This window comes from Pteropus alecto, unplaced genomic scaffold, assembly GCF_000325575.1.
Source record: "Pteropus alecto unplaced genomic scaffold, ASM32557v1 scaffold21, whole genome shotgun sequence".
NCBI classification, from domain to species: Eukaryota; Metazoa; Chordata; class Mammalia; order Chiroptera; family Pteropodidae; genus Pteropus; species Pteropus alecto.
In genome coordinates this window covers 21014761-21026585 of record NW_006436282.1, presented here as the reverse complement: position 1 = coordinate 21026585, position 11825 = coordinate 21014761, and positions in this window count along the sequence as shown.

Sequence of the window (11825 nt, the reverse complement as noted above, 5' to 3'; positions counted from 1 at the left end):
TGTGTTGGAAAAGACCAGGAAATGTGATTGTCGTATGGAAAGCCTGGCTGGGACAAACACGGATCCATTCTGAGGCTTGCGTGGCCCAGACGATGCAGAGCTTACATTTGACATGGAGGGGAAGTGACAGTGTAGCTGACTCTAAAAGTGAAAAAATTTGCCACCTGGGTTTCTTAATGAATAATATTATTAGCAATCAATAAATCAACTGGAAAGAAATTTTTTTTTCTTCTCCCTCTATGTATCGGAGTGTTTGTAGCATTAACTCGTCTTGGGGGAGAGTCAACCACTTGTCCCATTGCACAGGCACTTTCCGAACTGGCAGACCGCAACATTTAATGGGAAACCAAGACCCCTTCCACAGGTCACTGTACCCCTGCACCTGAACGCTGGCGTCTGCAAAGTCTGAGACGTTTGCTTCAGAGTAAACTTACTGGAAGCCACTAATTTAGAATTTGTCGATGCATATGTTTTTAATTCTAGGCTCAAAAACCATATAATAAACCAGTCTTGTAGTATAGACCAAAAAATAGCCTTTCCCAGGTCTCCAGCCTTGCAGACACTTTGGTGGGAGTTCACGGTGCCCAGAACAGGCATGGAGGTCCTCTCACCGAGGTAGCCTGCAGGAATCATCACTGTGACTCAGAGACTACAGTAGTTTTGTCCCCATCCTTGGCTACTTTTTGGAATCTTAGAAATTCCAAGCTGGGAGGGGCCATTGGGAAGTATCGAGTTCATCAAATCCCCTTAATCTGCAAATGAGGAAAATGAAGTCCAGAGAGAGAAATGAAGTGATGTGCTCAGGATGTATCTGTTGCCCTAGTAAAGACTGGAACTCGAATCTCTGTACATTCGGGAATTGTGGCAGAGGGTTTCCTGCTTGTCTCAGAATAATCTAGAGAGCCCTCAGCTGCCCTTGATGCCTTCGATTTCTTGTTCTTCTATGTTTTGTGGTCTCCCTAACTTCTCTACCTGGTCTCAGTATACCTTTCAAGGGGGATAATAAACCAACTGAGGAAACACTACCCAGAATACACTTGTAATGACACAAAGTTGGTTTTACCTGCAGCAAAGGAAGACACACACTCAAAGGACTGGGGACATAGGAAGAGGCCTCCGAAAGGTTTGGCCCTGTACTGAGCGGGTCAAAGGATGACTCAGTGAAAAGGAAACCCATTGGACTGGCTGCCATCAAGTAGCCACAGCAGTTTGGCAGCTGACTATGTCAGCAGTCTTTGCTCGGGACCTGGGAAGGACAAAGTGTGGCTGGGAACACAATGGTAAAAAACCTGTACCTGCCCAGTAAAGATTGTCAGTCATTTGGCAGCTGCTGTGTGGCCTTGGGTATATAGAAGCACTGTCTGTGTTCTGTTGGGAAGATCACAGTGTGATTATCCGGGGGCTGATTTTCATTCTCAGGGATCTGGTATGCATATTCATTCTCTCTCGCTCGCTCGCTCGTGAGCATACATGTGCACACACACCTGCACACGAATGCACTGATGCATTAGTTTCACGGCAAAATCAAATACTGGGTAATCTTAGTTGATGATAGCGCCTGCCCAGCCATCCAGGTCAGATTTGGGAGTCATCCTAGATTCTGTTCTATCTCAACATATAATATTTCATCATTCACAAGGGAAAAATTAGAATTTTACCTTCTGATTATTTTCAAGCCTGCCCTGTTCACACTATTACTATTGCCCTGCACTAGTTTAGGCTTCATCATCTTTATTCCAGATTATGATAAAGCCTATTAAATGATCTCTTTATCTTTTTAGCTTAAATCTATCCTTACACTATGGCCATAATGTTCTTTTCAAAATATAAAGCCTTCAGTAGTTCCTAGTCACTAGAGGATAAAGATACATCTACAAGGCTCTCTGCAACCTCCTCTCTAGCTCCATCTTACTATTTATCCAGTTCCTACTTAATGCTTATGTGTTGCCTATGCAGTGGTTATCTATTGCTGTGCAATGAAGTTGGAGAAGGTATAAAACCCATAGCCCAAGAAAACAAGAGATACAAGAGCAAATGAGGAAAGTGGAGAAATTCATTTAAGTAAGAGTTAAGGTCAGGGTTAGAAATTAGCTTGGAGATTTCAATGGTCCAGGAAAGTAATGATAAGAACTGGGATTACAATCTTGGGGTAGGGTTAGCGAGGAGAGGAGGAACTGGCCAAACATCCAGGAGATTCAATGGGTGGTTGATTGGCTGTAGGAAGTCAGCAAGAGGGAGACGAAGTCAAGGGCAAATCCGGGATTTCCAGCTTCAGTGCTTGAGAGTATTTCCAACCAAGACAGAAAATAAAGAAGTAGGGACATGTTTAGGGAAGAAGATAAGTTTAGTTTTTAAGTTATATTCTTACTTACTTTTGATTTTTGTCAACCTAATTCACCTACATGGGTAAAAACTCCAAGTCATAAACGGTTCCCATAATAAAATTTAGTCCTCTTCCTCATTATTCTCCACACTTCTCTGAACTCTGAAGTCTCTTCCCCATGCTTTTACCTGTATCTCCTAGTATTTAACTCCAAATTTCTAAGTAATTGCCTAATCTATTTCTTGACTTCTTGAATTCTTTCTCGATTTAGAGTTTAATAATTTTTTATCAATATGAAATATTTTCTATTGACTTCCTATTAAGCAAGGTGAGAATTTAGCACCCTTACATACCTTATATCCCAACTGCCTACCCTCCATCCTGTCCAAGCAGTTAAAGAATTTTTCATTGTTGCTAAATCTATATCTGATATTAATTTATAATATAAGTATTGCTCACTGCTGAGCTAAATAGTATACTCTAATTGCAGTGCCTTTCTTGGTACCGTTTGATATTCTTCATCAAGTTAACAATTGCCTCTTTTTGGATTGCTTAGTTTTCTTTGTCACTCTCAAGACTTCTGTCCAAACCTGGCCATGTATAAACATAAACATAAACATAAATAAATAAATATATATATATGTGTAGGAATATATATATTTCCTTATAGATCGCTCTGTCTTACTGCTCCAATCTACACTGGTGGCTCGTTGAGCAGAGCTGTCATCCTGAACCTCTCTCCTGCATTAATTCCGTTAGTGGGATGCCATTTTTTCTCTTTTTGGTTTACTTCCTTGTTTTGGTGGAACACATCTGCCAGTAGCTTTCTGAGAAGCGGTATATGAGAACCAATTTTTTGAAACCTTATGCATACCTGAACATTTCTTTAATTTGTCCTCATACTTGTTTGATAGTTTAGCTGAGTATACAATTCTAGTTTGGAAATCATTTTCTTCTTAAAATTTTGAAGGCTTTTTCTCCCAGTATTTTTTAGTTGCTGTCACAGCTGTTAAAAATCCCAATGTCATTTTGGTTCTTGATTGTTTTTATGGTATCTATCTCTCTCTATCTCCCTCTCAAGTTTATGATAGTCTCTTTATTTCTGGAAGCTGTTCTATGTCTTTTCATTTTTTGATCTGGAAAATTGGTGGTCCTTTTAAATCTACAAATCATGTCTATACCTCTGCTAAATTTTTTTGGTATTATTTTTGAAATAATTTTCTCCCCTAAATTTTATCTGCCTTCCTTTTTCTACAACTCCCATTACTCAGATGTTGGTCTTCCAGAATAAATCTCCTAATTATCTTTTTTCCTCCTATATTTCTAAGTCCTTTTCTCTTTTAGTTAAATTTTCTGGGAGATTTGTGTGACTTTATTGTTTCACTCTTTGATCAAAATTTTTAAATTGCTACTACCCTATTTTTAATTTTCAGGTGTGTGTTCTTGTTTTTTGTTCCCCTTTAAGAGAGCTTTCTGTTGTTTAATGAATGCAATGTCCTCTCTTATCTCCTTAAACATCTTTCTTGTTTGTTTTCAAAGACCTGTTCTGTTTCATGCATTACTGTTTCTTTTGAGTTTTTTTTTTCCCCTGCAAGTGTGAGAAATTAAGTTGTTGGTTGGAAGTTCCATTGTGTGGAAGAGATTTGTCAGCAGCTCCCTGGCTCCCTGGAATTGATAGGTGGGTCCAAGTCACATGTCAGTATGGATAGGTCCTTTCTCTAAGTGGTTCTAGCTATTCCAGAGAAGAATCCTCAGTCTCCTACACGGGGTGAGCGATGGAGGCATATTGTGCTTGCTGCCAGCTTCCTTAGGGCTGAGCGTTCAAGGAGCGTATTTGGGGCACGTTCAAGTTCTAGGGGAGTGTTTGGGGATATGTTAGTGTATAGACTTAGTTTTTAATTGGGTGCCTCTTTCCCAACTTTTATTATATTTCATATTCCCAAGTTTAGAATTTCTCTATTTAACTTCTCAAAGAATAAGTTTTCTATAAAATGCCTCCATTTTTTCCGTTAGAGTCAGGGAGGGGGTCCGAGGCTCTTCCTGATGTTACAGAACAAAGCTTCACCTTTGCCTTGTGCAGTAGCCAGTATTTATCACTCGTGGGCCTTTTCACGGTGTTGTAATGCGAATTAGCTTATTTCTCGTTTATATTCTGCTTTCGTTCTCTGCCAACTATTTGTTCACTTTCCACCTAAAAACAACAACAAAATCTGACCTGCTTTATTTGTGATTTTTCCAATTTGGGGAAGCCGTGGGATTTATACCTTTAAAAAAATGTCTACTTTTATTTTATAAGGGTTTTATGAGGGAACAGAACTAAATGTGTTCATTTCACTATTTTAGTGGAAGGATTAGGTTCCACTTTGATGAGCTGAGTTTCATATATCTATGGGACATTGGTTGAAAATGTTCAGTAGGCAGTTGGAGAGATGACCATTAAGCTTTTAAGAAGAGCTATTATTTTGAGTGGTGTCAGAAGAAGGTGCTACTTAAAATGATGAGACCACCCTGGTGAGAGCATGTAGAGTCAGACAAACTGTGGACCATGGAAAGAATCCTAGGAAACCCAATATTCAAGAGAAGGCAGAGGAAGAGAGAACGATGAAGGAGAACATTCTAGAAGATCGATGAAAGAACAGATTACAGAAGGCAAGGCAATGATAAATGTCAACATGTCAGAGAAGTCAATTAAGACAAAGACAGAAACTTTTGTTTTGAATTTGGGAATATGAAGAACGTTGATGATTTTGGCAAGATGGTATGGACAGAAGTCAGAATGCAGCAAGTGAAAGGGAGAACATAGGCTTTTTGCTTTCGGAAACTGCTGACTGAAGCCATAATGGAGGGCATTTCCAAGGCTCAAGAACCTGATGAGCAAGTCTGTGGGCTTTGTCCATTGTCTCTGCTTCGGATGCTACGCACACTTGATTTTAAAATATTTAATAAGGGGATTCAGTTCTGCGTCCTTTTGTTCTTGCTAAATCGTTCTGTTGTGACTTTGTTGCTCTTTGATTAGCTGTGTGCAGATAGTTTGGCTGGTTTGATTTTAGAAATCATTTCTCATAGTCAACTCTCGTACATTTCCAGAGCTGGCGTGGAACATCAACATCACTGGATGGGACATCAAATTCTGGACACTACTAACCACAGCTGTGTCCAATTACATGTATAATGAAAAGTTTGCAGGGTGCAGTGGAGAAAAAGTTCTAGCTCATTACTCTTAGAATGAAACCCAAATTCCATTCCGTTGAGGCCTCTGAGGGAGCCCCCCCAAATAGCAAACTTCTCTCCATTGACTGAGTTCTGGAAAATTGAAAAGACAAAGGAGCAAGGCAGGGGGAATAGCAAACTATCACTTTTATTACTAAGAGAGGCTGGCTTGGGTTGGAGCTTTTTACTTCTGGGAAGATGGGCTTCCTATGACTGAAGCCCAAAGTTGAGCAGACTGGCCAAGCCATGCGTATGTCCACACCAGGTAAAGAGAGAAAAGTAATGCTGCCTGTGAGGACAGAAAGGGAGTGGAGACTAACATGCCCAGTTTACCCAAATTTATTCATCAGATACATTTTTATACCTCTTACCCGCTCCTCCAAGTAGAATGAGCAAGAGGATAGCAAGCGGCCAGCCTCACCACTGTTGGAAACATCAGAGCTGGGAAGAAATGAGCCCCCAACACGTGTTGGCTGTCAACACCCCACATGATCTGATCGCTGATCCCACTTTGTAACACCCTTCCCATCACTCGCTGGACGCCAGCCATGCTGGCCGGCTTCCATCCTCATCGTCTCCTGTTATAGGGCCTTTGCAGTCACCATTCTCCAGCCTGGAACTCTCTTCTCTCTAGGTATTCACACGGAACTCTCATGTCCTTCAGATCCGCTCAGATCTCACCTCCTCAGAGGGGACTTTCCCGACCAGCCAATCTAAAATAATACGACTCCTCGACCCCACCCCTCTCTAACCCTTTCCCCTGCTTTAATTTTCTTAACATCTCTCATAATCGCTCTTCCCCACTAGACAGTAAGCTTCATAAAGGCAGACGCTTTTGTTCTCTGTGCCTAGATTGGAATCTGGCACGTAGGAAGGGCTAAAGGTATATTTGTTTATTAGCTGAGTAGATGGTCCCTTGAAATTGGAGTCTGTCCCAGCTCTGCTAGTCACTGAAGTGTCATTACTTGAGAAGTTGCTCCATACACATGGGCCACTTTGGGAGCTGCACTAACTCCTTTCAAGAGTCATAGTGAAGATCAAGTGAAACAATATGTGGAAAAAAGCTGAGGAAAGTACTAGAATAATCTAAGGCAATTACTATCAATAATAGTAGTACTTGTTTTGGAATCACGAAAGAATTTCTTCTCACCTCAGCAGGTGATGATGGTTAAGGTGACAACATTGAAGAATGTCCCAGGATCATCTTCATATAAATTATGTTCATCCAGTGTCCATTCTTACCCTTGTGTTTGCCACACTGCATATCCTAATTTTTTATTTAAAGAATTTAGTCAGAGTAGGTAGCAAAAAGGTGGCTGCTTCTAAAATGAATAGGGCTACATTTACTTTTGGGGAAAATGAAGTATGTCTCAGTGGAAAACACTGCTTTTCTCATGAGTCTTAAAGAAAAAATTATTTTTAAAACCGAAGGAAGTATACTAGAAATCCATTGTGAAACAATCTCTGGGCATGTGATTTTTCACTTCTTTGCAGATAAACGTGCACTTAAAATCACTTGCAATGTCAGCACCTGTAAATCTTACAAATTGTATGTAGAGATAATCCAGTTTACCTGGAATTTTGCTTTTGTCAAAATTTGCCTGGAGGCGGATTTTGTTATCTTATGTCATTTATGCAGTGACAGATAGAAAATACATGGACTTTGGAATCATCTAGATCTGGCTTCAAATTTCAGCCTTACAACTTAATGTCTGAGTGGGGGACTTGAGAGAATTAACCTAGGACTTGAGGAACTATTCTACCCAAGACTTAGTTTCCACACCTGGATATGTCTTACAGAAAGCTCTGGACTTGGGGCTTGTCTAAGAATAGTATCACAGTCAAACAAACACTCGCCGCCCACCCTTCCACAGTCTTCCCAACTCCACTGTAGACCCACTTCCCATGTATTAGCGTCCTAGAGCTGCGGTAACAAAGTACCACAAACTGGGTGGCTTAAAACAACAGTGACAGTTTCCACACCTGGATATGTCTTACAGAAAGCTCTGGACTTGGGGCTTGTCTAAGAATAGTATCACAGTCAAACAAACACTCGCCGCCCACCCTTCCACAGTCTTCCCAACTCCACTGTAGACCCACTTCCCATGTATTAGTGTCCTAGAGCTGCGGTAACAAAGTACCACAAACTGGGTAGCTTAAAACAACAGTGATTCATTGTCTCTTAGCTCTGCAGGCTACAAGTCCAAAACCAACGTGTCGCCAGGGCCATGCTCCCTCTGACACCTGTAGGGGAGAATGCTTGGCTCTTCCAGCTTCTGGTGTTTGCCAGCAACCCTTAGTGGTTCCTGACTTGTAGGTGCATGACTCCGATCTCTGCCTCCATTGTCACATGGCCACCTTCTCCTTGTGTGTCTCTGTCTTTGCATGGAATTCTCCTCTCTGTTTCTCTCCTCTTATAAGGACATGAGTTATATTGGGTTCAAGGTCCTCCCTAATCTAGTATGACCTCATTCTAACTTAATTAATTACCTCTGCGAGAACACTATTTTCAAGTAAGGTCACATGGTGAAGTACTGGAGACCAGGACTTCAACATACCTTTTTGGGGGGAATGATTCAATCCATAACAATCCATGCAATCACTTTGAGCAAAAAACTTAGGAGTCATCCTTGCCGCTTCCCCTCCCCCCAGCCATTATAGTTCAGTCTATTAACAAATACTTGTGGATATGCCTTCAAAATGTAGCCGACTGCTTCTTACCACCTCCACTGCTCCCTCACCCCAGCCTCTACTATCTCTCCGGGATTATTACATCGGTCTCCTAATTGGTACCCTGATTCCACCCTTATTCTCCTGAAGTTCACTTGCTAGGTAGCAACCAGAGTGATCATTTCCCATTTCACAGTTCTAATTGGAACACATTACTCCCTTGCTTAACAGCCTCCAATGGTCTCCCATTGCAATGAGAATAAAATGCTAAGGGATACGAATACAGATAAGACATGTGTTGGCCCTGGCCGCACTCCAAGCTCATCAGGTGCCACTTCCTCCTTCATCCACTTCACACCCACCAACCAACAACTGAGTTTGTTTGCACCTAAGGGCCTTTGCACTGGTGCTTCCTCAAGGCTGGCTCCACCCAGAGATGTGTTTCCTGACCTCCTTTAGCCCAAACACTTTTTTTGAGGGCATTTGGAGCAGGGAGGGGCTAGGATATACCGCCAACATATTTTATTGAATGAATAAAGGACACAGAGTGTATGTCATTAAATTTTTAGATATTACACAAGAATAGAAATTCTTTCCTGATCAAATATTGTTGTTTTGGGAAATACCGGGTAAGAGTTTTGTCACATTGTCGCAGAACTTCTCAGTAACATAACAATTTAATTTCGGGGGGATATAGTATGTTGTATTTCCAAACTTACCGGATTAGGGAGGAGGGACCTTGGCCCACATGGCACATTTTGGGAGATGCTAGTATTGGGACAGTTGAGTGGTCTTTGGAAACTGGTAAGGGCTGGCTGGCCTCAATTCCTTGCTCTACCAGTTATGAGCTATAGGAACCTGGGCGAGTAACTGAAATTCTCCGAGGATCAGTTTCTCAACTGTAAAATGGGATGGTAATAGTACCTGCATGGTAAAGGTTAGAAATAAAAAGTATAAAGCCATGAGCACAGTTCCTGTACACAGGGAGCATTCGATAATTGCTAGCTGTTACTGGCATCATCATCGTGATGATGCCTTTGATCGTGGGGATGGTCTTTCTATTTTCAAAACTGTTATTAACGTTTTGGGACATGTCTGCTTTTTATTTCCCACGCCCACTCAATGTTTTCTTCTGGCTAGAGAGAGATTTCGAGGTAAAGCTTCCTATTACAGTGTCAAATGACATTATTTTCTCCTCTTCCTGATTCTCTTTATTCCCTCCCTGCCACATAACTCAAGTTTGTCTCTCTTTCCTGTGAGTCCAAGGACATGGTGGCAGAGATAGGGATGTCTAATTCATTAGCAAGATCAGACACCACTGTCTGATGCCAGAGCTTTGGCCTGTGGGAAGGAGATAGGCACCTGAGTCTCAGTGCCACGTTAGCAAAAGGTTGCCCATTACCTCGTGTGTCACGTGCTGTGTCCTCTTTGGGAAAAGAGTGCTTCAAATATCAATTTTAGAAATTAAAATGATGTCCTAAGAAAGATGAATAGTGGATCTTTCAAAGCACGAGTTTTCTTTTACCATTCGTTTGCATGAAAATCCTTTTTGCAAAACAGCGGGATTTGGGATTTGGGCCGGTATTTAATTCAGGGTTGCACAATAGCCCTTCATTAAAGGATCCGAATGCTTTGGATGCGCTTGAATGATCCTGAGAGGTGACCGAGTCTTTTTTAAATAGAAGAGCCACTCTTTTGTACCTTTCTTTTATTACGGATTTTGTGAACATGTCTGTTCCTAGTTGGCCTGTTTTAGTTTGTTTTGGGGAATGTTTTTATTGCGTTGGAAGATTCTAATGCCAGTTAAATATGTAAGAGAAATCCAAATAACTTTTGATTGCAGCTATAATATTACACAAATGATTTTTATCATTTGATTGGATAATTTATAATATAAAATGGAGAAGCGAGAAGAAGAGAAGAGAGCACTGAGCTGACGGAAATGCTGACTTTCTTTCATCCTCATGCTGGAGTTTTTGTTTTGGGTCCTTTTTCGTTGGTAGAACGCACACTTTTCGGTGGGATTTGCAGGGTTTTTTTCTTGAGGACTTGTGTCTCTAGGCATGTTATTGGTTGTTTCAACACAGAGATGACAACGTGGCAGGGTTTTCCCTTTTTGTGTCTTCTGCTGGTCATTTCAATTGGAATTGGAGTGTGAATTCATGGCAACTGGTTTCTGGCTCACTTTTCAAATAACTAACATGAGACCAACCTGTGCAGGTAAATGTTTAACAATTAACTGACTCTTGGGGTTTGGACCAGGAATTCTCTCACGATGTTTCCTGATTTCCTTGGTATAAATATTCCCACCATGGCTGATTACAAACTATCAACGTGATGTTACTGAACACAGAATTGGAATGAAATGCACAGTAGCAAACTGTTTTATAATCTGTCCACCGGACCAAAAAAAAGAAAAAGAAAAAAAAAAACTAGCACTAGAGCATAGATAATAGTAAAATAATTCTGAAGTGATGATGATTTTTTAAAAATATTAGTTATTGAATGGTTAGTTTTTGTAGTTTAATTTTTAATTAATTAATTAATTAATTTAATAGAAGAAATGATTTAAATCATGCCCTCCTCCCCGGTCTACCATCTCCCTTCCCTCTCTCCCCTACTCTCTGATATATAGTTTAATTTTGACAGTAGCCGTGTCAGATAGCTGGTTCTCAGAATTCCTGGAAATCTAATCACTGGTTCTCACACACTGACTGGGACCTAGAGAAATCTCTTTCTTGCCCCACGTCCCCTGAATGGGTCATGGCAGAACCTGAAGTAGTCTGGTCTGTCTCTAAAAACCAAATTTCTCTAGAAAGGTTTACTTATTAATGTTTCTGTTATTTATTTTATGACATCTTCCAATGATCTATGAAAGCGTCAAGGACCATTACAGGCTGTTATTATCTATTACTTCAATAACAGTCTGAATATCTGAATGTGAATGTAACCAAAGATGAGAGAGTGAAAAGCAGATTGGATTTAGAGCCATAAACAAATCCTGGCTTTGAGGCTGGCTTGGCCTTCATGCTCGCCAGTGTTTTATCAGTGCCATAGTGGTCATTCCCCTTGAGCTTCTTGAGAACCTAATTTCGATTTCTAAATTCATTTTGTTCTTTATTATAGTCAATAATAGGCAAGGACATTTTTTCACTCCATACTGCATTTGGATGGACTTGTTTACATTCAAGTCACTTAAATAAGTCACTTACTTACCTCTTCGGCTTCAGTTTTCTAGTCCGTAAGATAAAAGAATTGGGCCAAACGAACATCTATTATCTCTTGTAGGTCTAAAATATCTTGATTCATTATTCGGATCCATCAGTTCAACAAATATTTGCTTAGTACCAATTATATGCACATTTGCTATGGATTCTACTCCAGGCAGAATTAAATACAAATGTAATAACAATAATTATTATTGTAACATCTCACAGTTATACAGAGCCCTTCTAATTTACCGAAGAAAAAATGTACTTTGAGTCTCTGAGGTTCTATAGCTTTAGGAGATCAAGACACATTTTCACAGAATGTTAGAGAAGGAAGGACCTATTCTAAAAGAACAAGCGGAACCTTACTCCTAGGAAACGCAAGAGGTCATAACCAGGTAGTCATGAGGAAT